Below are 11,620 nucleotides of genomic sequence, written 5' to 3'. Positions count from 1 at the left end.
TGTGGTCTGTATTGGGAAACTAGGATGAATTATGGGCAAGGGTTGGTGCACAGACAGATTTGAATCCCACTGTGAGAAGATAGTTTTTATTCTGAAAGCAATGAATTAAGTCACAAGCATCAAACAAGTGATCTAGAAATAAAGTCCTAGTTACTCTAGACAAGGAATTCTGCAGTTTTTCACAAAGAATGGGTCAAAATTAACTGGAAAGCTTCTTAAAAAATGAGCAAGCCAACAGATTTCCAAATCACATTCAAAATAAACTGAATCACAGCCTAACTGGTACATGGAGCCTAGAAATCCATGTTTTTAAAAAAGCATACCATGTGTTATTTGTACATAGTAAAGTGTGAAAAATATTAGAACAGAAGGGAATTGAGACTAGAATCCTAGAGTTCAACCAAGTATTAAGAAAAATGAGGGCCTTCATAAAAGGAAGGTCAGCAAAAATGAGAGGAAGGCATTGTGTTCTGGGGGATTAGGAGAGAATGTTTAGATGGATAAAAAGAGAATGTGAGCTGAGTTTTCTGATATGAAACCAGGTTTCTGGGTGCTATGTTGGTATGTTGGAGAACAGTGAGTAGGAGTGTTTTGAAGGAGGAAGTTGAGAATGATTTGACTATTTAGGTTTGAGCAAAGGTCATTTATCAATGTTAGTCTTACTTCTGGAAAACATGTTCTACAATATAATAAAAAGTCTAAAATGTACTCCTTTCACATCAAACATGGTTCACCTAAAATGATATATTTAGCTTCTGGCTCTCAGAATAATTGAATATAATGGTATAAATAAATTGTTTTTATATTGAAGTTCCTTTATTGTACCTTGGTGACATTTTTTTTTTTCAATCTCAAACCTTCCCAAGATTCAGGAAGAACTCTAAATTTCTAGCCTTATTCCTAATGGATAAAAGAGTGTATTATACATCCAAGTGAAAATGTGTAGGATGAATGGAACAAATAGTGCAGAACAAGGATGACAGGCAGGCTAGATATCCAAAGTTGACAGTTCTCAGCATGCAGACAGTGAAAGGAGTCAGGAGAGGCTGAGCTTGCCCCAAATGTGAGTGCTCTCATTTTTGTTGCTATGAAGTCTCTCTGCACAATAAAAAGTACCCTAAATGTATGTAACACTAGATCTTTCTTTTTACTTGGTCAATAGTCTTATATACATTTATCTACATTATTCTCACGCTAGAATAAAGCTAATGTTTTCATATGGGAGTAACTCATAAACAGACTAAAAACTCAATATCTCATTACATTAATGTTTCTAACTCTGTAGAAAAATGGTTAACCACAACATAAGAGCACTCTTCCCTAATCATTCACACTTCTGTCTACCACTTATATATTCTTTGTAGGTACATTTTAATTCATGTCTATGCACAATTAATATCAGTAGTCATTTCTAGTGACTAATTAAGGCTTTATATATATAAAGGAATAAAATGAAGGGAGCTTAAGTAAGTGACTCACAAAAATTAACCAAGCGCTTTTCATACCCTCACCCAAATTTGTAATAAATGAGATAATTCTTTAAATTATTTCTCCACATTTTTCATAATAGCAAAGCTTAAATTGCTAATTCTGGGAGTATAATTTAATGAAGACTTTCTACCCTCTAGTTTAAATTTTAGCCTTAGAGAGAGATCCTATGAACTCATATGACCACTATCAAGATAGCAAAATGTTTTTCGTGATGTTTCTAATTTGATTTTAACAACCAGTTAGACAGCCTAGAACCTGAGAGCAAAATAAGAGGTGGGAAAATGTCAAATGACAATTTACAACTCCTGCCTAATTGAGCCATTTTTAGCTATACATATATAAATAAAATTGAGAAAAGCATTATCATTAGATGAGTTCAAAATTAGTGGTTAAAACATTCAGTTGGTTAGACAAATTGTATTGCATATGATACAGTAGAAAGATACAAAGAATCTGTAAAAGAATTTTCTATGCCCAATCATACACAAAAATAAAAGCCTAACCTTGTACTACTATTTTTAAAAGCATTTAAATACAAATGGAAAATATGGTACAAAAAATAGAGAGTGGGATTCAGCCCTATCTGGGTATAGCATTAAAAAGAAAATAACAGATAAATTAGATTACATGTATGTGAATTAAATAAAACAAGAGTATCTCTAATGTAAAGAGAATAGGCTAAAAAGAAAGAGGGTTCAATGAGAAAACAAAATGATTCTTTTCTAATACAAAAATAAATAAGTCAGATTGAATGACTTTTCACAATTTGGTTTTTCTTTTTCTCAGGAAAAAACAATGATACACAGTTATGTTGGCTTTTACTCAATTGGCTTTTAGCCTACTTAGATTTCTGCCAGATTTATTCGTTTAATCAATGCAATAATAAGTAATCACTAATTTTAGTAACAAACAGCATGTTTTATTTAAAAAAACAAAGCCAAATAGCTAAAAAGAGGGGAAAACCTGTGTTGGTTTTTTCCATGGAAAAGAAATGATTTCTACTTATTTTGATCCAGAGAGAGAGGGAGTACAATTCCTTCAGATTGCCAAGATAATTTCTCCTGAATTTAAATGAAAATCAAAATCAGAAAAGGGTGTGGAAGGAGTGTTTTGTTTTCATGACATGCCAGGATTTTTTTAAATGCTGGAACATTCAGATTATATGATAAAAAGTTCACCTGTGGAGATTTTTCTTTTTCTGGATTATAGTTAAGAATTTAGAAGTCCATTGGCCACAAAAGGTAAATCGCAATTCAAAAAGAGCGCTACTGCCTTAGAAAGTAAAACGGGGCTCTGTACCCTGTCCTATCTTCAAGAAAACATATGCAACAAGATATGCATTCTGAGTACAGTAATCATTGGGAAGGTCATGTACACTCTGCTATATTTAAAATGGATAACCAACAAAAACCTATTGTATACCACATGGAACTCTGCTCAATGTTATGTGCCAGCCTGGATGGGAGGGGGTGTTGGGGGACTGAATGGGTACATGTATATGTATGCCTGAGTTCCTATACTATTCACTTAAAACTGTCGAGATACTGTTAATTAGCTATACCCCAATACAAAATGTTTTTGGTGTTAAATATATAAATAAATAAAAATTTAAAAAATTAAAGTGTAGGGTCTGATCTGAGAGAACATTCCCCTCCTAGAGTTTTGATGAATGAATAAATGAAAGTTGCTCAGTCATGTCTGACTCTTTGCAACCCCATGGTCTGTCCATGTAATTCTCCAGGCAAGTATACTGGAGTGGGCTGCCATTCCCTTCTCTAGGGGACCTCCCTAACTGAGGGATTGAACCTGGGTCTCCTGCACTGCAGGCAGATTCTTTACCATCAGAACTACAGGGGATTTTGATGAGTTCTGATAATTCAACTTAAATTTTCTGATGATTTTACATGTCTACTTTCAAAAACATTTCTTGTATATTTTGATAAATCCAGAATATTCCAAACATACAGACAGGCAAGTCAGTTGATGCCAAATATTTCAGTTCTCTGGCTTTGGCCGCATACTTTTCGTGCTCATTCAGTTACATCGTATTATGTTTCTTGCTTCAGAAAGAATGCATGTGACCATGACCATAAAAGAACTTATCTAGAATATTCCCCTCCAGGTAAAACCTTCTAATACAGCAGATACTTTTGTTCCTAACCTTAAAATATTAACACTCAAAGTGACTACCAGAACTTCATTCTTTTACTGCTGACATACTCTTCAGGGATCCTTAGATTCCTTATCAATTTGTCCTAAATTCCATGTCCTGCTCTCAAAATAAAAAGTTCAATATTTTCTATCCTCTTGCTCTTCCTGTTTCAGGTACTTCCTATATTTCCCAAACAGGTACTGAATCTTTTCATGAAACAACACTGCTTATGCTTCCCTTCAAGTGTGTACTACTTGATTTGCCTTTTCTTCTCATGCTTTCCAAGTTTCGTGTTTTCAAAGACCAAGTTCAAATATAATCACCTCTCTGCAACCTTCCTTGGTCATCCCCAGCAAGAATTAATTCCCACTGGTAGCACAAAACTAAGAGTCTTGGGGGTAGGAGATAGGGAGAATGGAAGATGTGCAGTATTTTACTTTTTATGCTATTTAGCTCATGTCCAAAAATTTTAACTGTGATATCACAGTTTATTATGCTCAGAAACTAAAGTGATAGATCTTTCTCGTTGGCTTTTTACTTTGTGTTTTGCTCAAGTTTATAGGAACAATGTAACGATTATGGAAGGTTTTAATGATCTCAGTGGCTGTTCCTCATTGATTTAAAGTATACAATGAGGTTCTCATTTAACTGTACTTCTACTTCATGACACTTCTTGCCACTGATCCCAGTTGTGCTATTTTTTACCCATTAGTCCTCACTTCATGTCACTATTTTTACAGTTCTGACTTTTAGGTCTTGAATGTTTCCAAATACAATGTTTGGGAATTCAGAAGCATTTGTGTTCAGAAATCCCTCATCTTTAAAGATTCTCATGAACTTGGATAAAATTCCAGAACATCTTTACTAATACATCTCATTGGAGATATGTTGTCATGCATGCTATTTTTAGATGGTTCTGTGAAAAGAGTAGACAAGTAGGTTCCAGCTTCAGTAACTCCCATGCTTTTTATGCTTTCCCAAAACTTGCCCACAAATAGCATTTTGTCATGATTTCCCCTGTTCTCACTTACCCTGCAGAAATAGAAAGACATGTGACAATTTTTAAGGTTGGAAAACAGTAGAGGAAGTAGAAATCACACTTAAGGATTAGTTTTAGAACTTGCCCCTCGCTTTGTGTGTAAGACCCTACTACGTACAGTAGGAAGCGGTTTGGTGCTTACAAACTTAAGTGGAATTAGATTTTAAAAATAATCTAAAGTAGACAGCCCTAGAATAGATTATTCAAAAATAGGGACTATCATTTATTAATTTCATTTTTGATTGTCAATGTCTCCTGAGGGAGGTAATTTACACATCTTTGATTCTTGTCTTGAAATAATGCATTTTTATGGTGAAATTTTGACATCTATTTTTCAATGCCCAATTCATTATACTGACCAGACTTTAGTTTCACAAAATAATATTATTAAGCCTACAGATCTAGCTGAGGAAGAGTTTAAAAGACTTCTAATCATTTTAATCATCATTATATTCAAAACCTCTGATTTATGGAATTGAAAATAAGCATTCTGTGAAAGGCGTTCCTTTGAATTTTTTAAAACTTCAACCTCATACTGTAAGAATTAACACCAACCTTACATCAAATATTTGGCTGCCATTTGCTTCGGGAGATACAGATATAGTGTTTATGGCTTCTTATTTCCTAGAAATTCATGATATACAGAGTAAAGAGATACTAAGAAGAACACATCTACAAAGAACTCTCCAGTTTCTAGTTGTGTTTTTTTTTTTTACACCCAAATTCCTATTCTCACTTGCAGGCAGATGCCCCCACTTCTCTGACCCAGGCAAAGTGGTGCTGCAAGAGCCTCAGCCCAACTGGAACAGAAAATGTCAGTGACATTGTCTGAGATTGGTTAAAGAAAATGAAAACACCCCAAGGACTTCGGTTAGGAAGTTAGACATGAGCAACTGAGGAGTGACCTAGCAGGAAAAGGATGCAAGCTGACCTCTAAACCTCACCCCAGGCACACTCACAATCTCCTGTAAGGCCCAGGAGAGTTCACAGATATGCTACAAAATAATCACAGAGACTTATCTAACTACTGCCCATGTGCCCTAGGCACACAGCAGGTACAACTAACCACAGGGGCTTCTCCAACTGGGCACGTGTGCCCTTGATGCACAGCTGTGTCCTCAAGTGACCTTAGGCAGCCAGGAGCCCATTAATGGTTCATAAATATTCTATACATACATACATCTGATTATAACAGATACATTATGGGAAAGACAAGCACAATGGAGCCTGTTGTTATGTAACTTGCAGCTGTCAATCAAAACTGTCAGTACACGCCCACCTATATGAATATGTAAAGGCCCTGTCTTTAAAACCCCCTTCCCTCCTACCTCATCATCCCCGTGCCAGTGCCTCTCTTGGCTGGGTCCACTTCTCCCTTGAGGTGCTCTTTCTGTTTTTTCTCTGCTCTTTCTGTTCTTTTTCAATAAACTTGTTTTTGCCGCAGGTAAGACCTCAGATTCTTCTTTGTGTCCATACCAAGAGCCAAGGTCCACAAAGGAGGGTCTTCTTCCACCCTCCCCCTACCCAGTAACAGTTTCAAAACATGAATTTAACACAAGGAATTGGCTACATAGGTTTTGGAAGACTAGGAACAAAAAGAAGGAGGTGGGATCAATTCATAAACTTTCCTTTGAATGGCATTAGAGATTTCATGGGTTTGATTTTCATGATTCAAAGTGTTTGCTAACTTTCCCACCAAATAATCATCAACAGTCACTCTTGGAGATGCCTTTCTAATAAACACTGTTCATCAATTCCAACAGAAGGTGCACTTAAAATCTTTGGTTTGATGTTTTCCAACTCTCTGACAACTTGATAAAACTTCTAGCTGCTACTGGTCTGTAACCTGGTATCCTTTCACTGTTGTTCAGAAGAAGAGATGTACCTGACCTCCAGTTTGCTGCATGTAATCTATGACAAATTGGAGTTCACACTGCTTATAAGAATGCTGTCCAAGGGAACTATACAAAGTTTCCCAGTGTTTGCTGCCAGTTTCAACATTCATTTCTTTGTCTGACTGCAACCATTGTATTCTTGAACCACATACTTCTTTACAAATAATAAGCTATTTATTTGATTTTTCATGGTGTTGATATCATTACCAACTGTATCAAGAGGTCAAAGATACTGTAATTCTTCTGCTGCTTTACTTCTGACAGCTTCCAGCTCTCCAATATTGTCACTCAATTTAATGATGTTCATAAAGTCCTCATAGTTTCAATCAGAATCACAGATCATCCATAAGATATATTGATTGATATAATCAGGACATTGAATTGATTATTAATGGGAGAAGAATTTCCCATGCAAGGATTTTCCTGACAAAGATCACATAATCTTGTTCTTGAAATCTCCAGGAGGTAGCAATAAATACAGTAAGACCTCACACAAAGCCCTTAGGAATCCTTCTTCATCTTTGAGAGAAGTGCACAGCACAGTGAAAGTGAAGTCGCTCAGTCATGTCCAGCTCTTTGCGACCCTATGGACTGTAGCCCACCAGGCTCCTCTGTCCATGGGGATTCTCCAGGCAAGAATACTGGAGTGGGTTGCCATTTCCTTCTCCAAGGGATCTTCTCAACCCAGGGATTGAACCCAGGTCTCCCACATTGCAGGCAGACTCTTTACCCTCGGAGCCAGCAGGGAATGAGAAATGCCTTTTCCATTTCAGCTTCAAAGAAGGTATCTACAAGATCTTCTGCTGTACCTTTCACTTGATCATCTTTTTCTGTTATCTTTTGTTGAGCTTTTCTGAGTACTTGAGATGAAAGATTTTATCCTTCCATCAGTCAGAATGCATTTTATGTGCACAAGTTAGCTGAGCTGGATATGTTAAAAGACTCTAGTTTCAGAGGATCAGATGATGCTGATGGAGAATCTTTTAATGGATCTCCTAAAGGAAGCATAAATTTATCTTTAGATGACCTTTCAAAAGTATCTTCTGCTGATTCAGTACAACTTCATACTTACATTTCAGACACCGGTGTTTGTAACCATCATGACAAGACATGCCCATTATATGACATCGCTATACACTGGCACAATCTCAACAGTGAGAAGATGTGGAAAACCTACTGTTGTCATAGTGAATTTTACAACTTCAACATGAGGAAGCTACAGAATCAAAAGAAAGAAGGCATGACACCATGATGTGAGGCTGCTAAAACTACTGGGCTAGAACTCTTTAGCCTCCACCTGCTGCTGTGCTGCTAGAGTCATTTGTCACAATCACTCCTGGATTGCTGAAGAGGGGTCATGTCCATCAAAGTGGGGATCTACCAAAGGTATGACCTCTACCAGATTCCTGTGGTCAAGAATGACGCAACTCTCAATGTAGCCACAATACTGTAATCCAATTCTTCTACCTTTTCTCACTAGTGCCTCTTATTTGCAGAACCTAATATGAATTGAGTTTTCATAGGAGGCTGGTAAATGCTATCTGCAGATCTCTGTTCTACAAAAATACATAGCAGAGTCCAGAGGGAAATGGGACCTGAGAATATCCAGATACTTGTCCAGCACAGGAGGCAATCTGCTACTCCACCCACAGTGAGTTGTTTTTCTATTAATAGTATTAGAAGTAACTGCCTGCACATCCACCACACTTCTTCAACTGGTGCTTTTTGTTTCCTTCAGCACATAGCGATGGGTCAAGTGAACAATCTCACCCGTTAAACTGACCTGATCTGGTTGGCCCACAGGGAAGAGAAGGACATCTGGGGACTTACCACTTCAGTCCTATTGTCAACTTGTGTAATGGAAAGGAAAAGCAAAGGATAATACTAGTGAGTAAGCATGTGCTATTGGATAGTTCTTTGAAATCTATAAATAGAACACTGCATCAGGAAACTAGTCATCTCAGTGGAAGACAATCCAATCCCTGTTCTCTTGATCTCTGGTTGATGTTCCTGCAATAACTGAACATCAGCCTAGAGGACAGAAAACCAGAAAGTGTAGGAGATCAAATCATGCAGTAGGAAAATGTTTCCTTATCCTCGAGAATATTTAGCTCAGATTGCAAACCTAAATGGAGAAACTTGCTTAATTTATTTTTCTTAAACACAAAATGTGCTATATTGTGTACTGAGTCACTTCACTTATGTCTGACTCTTTGTGGACTGCAGCCCTCCAGGTGCCTCTATCCAAGGGATTCTCCAGGCAAGAATACTGGAGTGGGTTGCTGTGCCCTTCTCCAGGGATTGAACCTGCATCTCTTACATCTCCTGCATTGGCAGGTGAGTTCTTTACCATCAGCGCCACCTGGGAAACCCTAAATACAAAATAGCTACAAAGTAATATTTACAAATTATATACAAGGTATAAAGTAAAAACACAATAGACACCTGAATATTTTGTTTCACTCTCCCTCCCTTGCACTATTCTCAATTCTGCATTTAAACCAATTGCTTATTGTCAGAATATTACCGAGTATGTTTGTATCCCCAAATAAGGCACTTCTTTATTTTGTCCATTTTAATATTCATGTAAATGAATTATAATCTATATAATCTTGTAAAATAAACACATTTCCTCTAAAATATGTTCTGTTATTACATTTTAATCTTGCATGTAGCTATGTTTTATTAATATTCATTGCTGAGTAATATTTCTATTTCAATTTTAAATATAATGAGTGAAAATTTCATGTTTCATTTATTCTTTCAACTCTTTGTGGATTTTGCTTTTTGTTTCAATTTCTTTTAATATTCAGACAGTTCTGCTACAGAATCTGTCTTCAAATCCTAATGCAAATAAGCAGTCGTGAGTGTATCCTTAGAGATAGAATTTCTGAATAACAAGAAATACTGCATGCATTTAATTTTAAGAATTAAAAACAGCTTTCCAAAGTGGATGAACACACTTAAAATCCTTCCAGCTGCTTCTTCTTCTCATTAATACTTAATTTTTTCCTACTTGATTTTTTTTCCAATGTGGTTCAGTTATTTTCAGAACCATAAAACATTTATCAGAATATTGGCCAGTATAGATTTATGACCAAATGACCTATTGAAAAATTCATACTGTGATTGTCATTAGTTTGCAACTGGAATGTATGGCTTTCTGAGAGTGCTTTGGCATTCTGATAGTCAATACATACAAAATAAAATTTAAGATGTGTCTCAAAGAGAAATTTTTAAAAATTATAAATTATTGAAACAAATATTTTCATTTATTAAACATCATCCAAGGCTAGATTTTTGTGCACGGGTATTTTTACTTATAAAAGATGATAACATGGTGATGTTTAATTCACGTTTAAAGGTTGATCTTAGATGTTGTGTACAGTTATCTGGTCAAGTAAGTACACTGTCAAATAGATTACATGCAAAGAATAGGTCACAAACTCCACAGATGCTACCATCAGCTTTCAGTTTGCTAAGAGAAGCTGCATTTGTTGCTAGTTTAATGCCTTCCAGAATTATTTAAAAATTCATCAAACACATTAAAAGAGCCCATTTTATCTGTGGATTGACAGAGTTCTGAATTATATGTTAAAGTACACTGAAATAAAATATTACTTTGATAAGCTAATTATGAGGTATACTTTTATACTAAGCTTATTGAGGAATTATAATATCAACAATACTCATAAGTACATTAGCATTCATGCTACTAGATGGAGGATGAATTAGTTATTCTTGTTCAAAAAATATAAATTTCTAAATGTACAGAGATAGGGAATATGTTGAAAAATACAGATAGATATGGGCCTGAACATATGTGGGTATGAATCTGTGCTGTTATTTTCAGAAATATAGAGAAACAAATGTAGATAAATTCTGTTTATTTATGGTCTTATTTCATTCAAATATCACAGTATAATCACAAATAGAATAAAATTTCAAGTAAATAAAGGCATTAAATGTGAATCTTTTCTAATTTTCATTTGAAGTGAAGTGAAGTCGCTCAGTCGTGTCCGACTCTTTGCGACCCCATGGACTGTAGCCTATCAGGCCTCTCTGTCCATGGGATTTTCCAGGCAAGGGTACTGGAATGGGTTGCTATTTCCTTCTCCAGGGGATCTTCCCGACCCAGAAATCCAGGTTTCCTGCATTGCAGGTAGACGCTTTACCCTCTGAGTCACCAGGGAAGCCCCAATTTTCATTTAATTCTTATTAAAAACTTTGTCAAGTTCAATTTAAGATCACAGAGCTTCTGTCACACTATGAGATAAACATTTTTTCATTAACCCTTTCAATACATTTAGAATATGAAGGAATAATCCTTTGGGGTGAGAAAGTAGTAAAATTTTAATGGGGGGTATAAAGGCATTTTTTCCCCGTGTCACATCTTTATTTGGCAAAGTTCCTTTCTGATAATGCAGCCACGTGAACGGAGAAACGGCAGGACATCACCCAGCCTCCCACAGAACCCTTTCCAGTAAACAAGGATCTGAAAGTCCTCCTCCTCCACTTCCTGCACTGTCATTTCATGTCATAATGGAGACAGCATGGATGGCAGGACAGTGGCCAAGCCCCTCCAAAATGCTCCCTCCTCCCTAATCACAAAGCAGTGTGAGAACTTGACTCAGGGGCTGAGAAACTCATACTGATGTGTCACTGGGTTGTAGGGAGCTGGGTGGCAAGGAAGGACTGTCTTCAAAATTTTAAACTTATTAAAAGCTTAACATTTACATAAGTTTACATAAGACTTAAGTGTTTATATACGACTCGGTCATTTCACTTCCAAACTGAAGCCATGCAAGGAAGAATGGAAGTAGAAAAACACAAAAGCTTCTGCAGACGACTCATCCAGGACATTTTCTGTTAAGGGCTGCATAGAAGTTAGCTTTAGGTGGAGACTGTGTGAGAACAAGAAAGAAGAAATTATTAAAAGCTATTTGCCCATACGACTGATTTAGCAGAAAAGGAGAAAGTGACTGTGCAGAAGACATTGGGGTGACTGGGAGACAATGGCCAAAACGATGCCAATGAGCAGGT

The 11,620-nt window shown here is 36.4% G+C and overlaps 1 pseudogene; it reads right to left on the bottom strand.

Annotated features, from left to right (window-relative positions):
• Positions 1-6,267: 6,267 nt before the first annotated feature.
• On the bottom strand, positions 6,268-7,689 carry LOC122454296 (annotated as a pseudogene).
• Positions 7,690-11,620: the final 3,931 nt, after the last annotated feature.

The sequence above is a fragment of the Cervus canadensis genome, chromosome 16 (genome assembly GCF_019320065.1).
Source record: "Cervus canadensis isolate Bull #8, Minnesota chromosome 16, ASM1932006v1, whole genome shotgun sequence".
Classification (NCBI taxonomy): domain Eukaryota; kingdom Metazoa; phylum Chordata; class Mammalia; order Artiodactyla; family Cervidae; genus Cervus; species Cervus canadensis.
Note: the sequence above shows the minus strand (reverse complement) of the source record. Positions and strands in the feature narration are given on the sequence as shown.